General features: G+C 40.2%; 1 protein-coding gene across 1 annotated transcript in view; it reads left to right on the forward strand.

The window, feature by feature from the left end:
- The first annotated feature begins 866 nt into the window (after positions 1-866).
- Zc3h12b (zinc finger CCCH-type containing 12B) overlaps positions 867-2574 on the forward strand; it is a 159709-nt gene continuing 158001 nt past the window's right edge. Inside the window, exon 1 of the mRNA XM_031365196.1 lies at positions 867-942. The gene's annotated coding sequence lies outside the window, so the exon portion shown is untranslated. The remainder of the gene's footprint in view (positions 943-2574) is intronic.

Below are 2574 nucleotides of genomic sequence, written 5' to 3' on the forward strand. Positions count from 1 at the left end.
GAGACTTCAGATAATCACTCTGAGTATGTATCAACTCTGGAAAAACTGTTCATTTTTTGCTGGGCAATAGATTTATGAAGTATAGTATACTTCTTCACAGAAACTACCTGAAGTTTGAGATAACACCTGACATATGGAAAGTCACTGAGATGCTCCCATGTAACTGTTGCTAACAAGCAAAAGAAACTCATCCTAAGTATTGCCATTTTGATTTCAGATTCCATTTAATCTTAGGGGGGAACTAAATTCAAGGTCCTAGGCCCTAGAGGAGCTGGGGACTTCCCAGTAGCTGAACAGTGTCTGTTACTCCTCTTCTGTTCCATAACATACTGACTGTTGCTAACCACAGCTCCCATTATTCATCTTTTGTTCCCCAAAACATAATGACTGTTCCTAACTACAAAAGAACAAATGGATTTGATTGGATGGATTCTAAAACCTACATTCTCTATCAGTTGACATATATCAACCACATAAGGAAAGCCCTTGTCTCTAAATCCTGATTGGTGGTGGTGGGGGAAATGTAACTATAACTTGACACAGATGTTTGAGGTATTTCAAGCTTAAATATTCTGTAATATTCTGGCTCATGGTTCCAGTTCAGCTCCTGAGTGTGTTCTGCGACACTGATCTATCAAATAGTGGCTTGATTAAAATAAAATTTATCATCTGAACTGACCTGGTGTTTGAATTGTATTGGATCCAAATGAACTCCATAATGTAACAATTTGGTTTCCATGTGTTTGTGCTGTTTTGGAAGGTTAGGGGAGCTTTAGGAGGCATAACATTGCTAAAGTGGGTTCCTGGGGATGGAACTTGAGGTTTTATGTCCTGATCATTTATCTGCTTTCTACTTCTGACTTCAGATGCAACGTGACCAAAATGTCTCCTAATCCTGCTGCCATATATTCACTGCCATGATGGACTGTATCCATTCAAACTGTAAGCAAAGGCAAACTCTCTCTTATAAGATATTTTGTCACAAAGATGAGAAAAGTATGAGTTCCCTTTCCTCCCTCCCTCTGTCCCTACCTTCCTTCCCTTCTTCCCAGACTGACCTAAAATTTATGACCTAGTTCAAGATGATCTTAAACTTAAACTGTGTGCTGGAATTACAGTCATATGAGTGCTGTTCATTGTATGTGGCCCAGATGAGGAAGGCTTTCTAGTCTTTATCTGGAACTGATCTTTTAAAAATATATGTTCTTGGGGGCTGGAGAGGTGGCTCAGCAGTTAAGAGCACTGACTGCTCTCCCAGAGGTCCTGAGTTCAATTCCCAGCAACCACATGGTGGCTCACAACCATCTGTAATAGGATCTGATGCCCTCTTCTGTAATGTAGGCATACATATAAGTAGAGTACTCATATACATAAATAATATAATAATGATGATGATGATGATGATGTTATTACAAGGTAGTTTCATTTTGTCAATCCCAATTTCAATTTCTGATTAACAAAGGATATAGTTGCCAACACCTTTGCCATTTAAAGCTGTGAGTACCATTTTCCATTTGTATGACCTTAAAGCACATTTTCAGCAATACTTTTAACTATGTTTGTCCACATTGCAATCTCATATGGCTTGAAATAAGTGTGACTTTTCTTTTGACTTCATTGGCTGAGTTAATTCTAGGTTGTAAGTTTTGACTTTTCATTTTTAAATGTTGAGAACTAACATCTGAAATGTACAAGGTGATGATACTTAGAGTATGCTTACCTTATACAATACTTTTCAAATAATCTCATTTTATAGGTGAGAAACTGAGGTTCATAGTAACTGAGTTCTAGAAGATCATATAATTGACATCCAAGTAGTCTCTAAATAAAATGTTGCTTAAAATTGGAGTGGAGATGGAATTGAAGATGTACATTCTAAGAAATATATCTTTAGTCACTATTATTGTTTGAATGTCATGTAGCATATGTATACAAACCAAGCAGGTCTGTATCAATTCAGCTAAGAATCACAGCAAACACTAAATGTGAAGCAGCTGTCTGTTGTCTTTACTGTATAGCTATCTTTTTTTAAATTGGTTATTTTATTTATTTACATTTCAAATGTTGTCCCCTTCCTGGTCTCCCCTTCACAACCCTCCCATCCCATCTCCCTCCTCTTTGCCTCTGTGAGGGTGCTCCTCCACACACCCACCCACCCACTCCTGCCTCACCACTCTAGCATCCCCTTATGCCTGGACATCAAGCCTCCAGGGAACCAAGGGCCTCCCCTCCCCTTGATACCAGATAAGGCCATCCTCTGTGGCTGGAGCCATGGGTCCCTCCATGTGTACTCTTTGGTTGGTGTTCTAGACCCTGGGAGGTCTAGGGGTACTGGTTAGTTTATATTGTTCGGTTACCTTCCCTCTTGACTTCAGTCATCCACCGGACTCCTGGCAGCCTCTGTGTGGGGGCTAACACCTGAGAGCTAAGACAGATGCTCTCTGTTGACTGTCTTTGAAGAAGCAGCATGACCACGCCCACCGCCTGAGTACCCCAGCCAGCTAGCCTTCTGAAGGTCTTCTGAACCTGGGGACTTTGGCACCTGAACTTTCTTTGTAGTATAATCTAGAGACT

This window comes from Mastomys coucha, chromosome X, assembly GCF_008632895.1.
Source record: "Mastomys coucha isolate ucsf_1 chromosome X, UCSF_Mcou_1, whole genome shotgun sequence".
In the NCBI taxonomy this organism is placed as follows: Eukaryota; Metazoa; Chordata; class Mammalia; order Rodentia; family Muridae; genus Mastomys; species Mastomys coucha.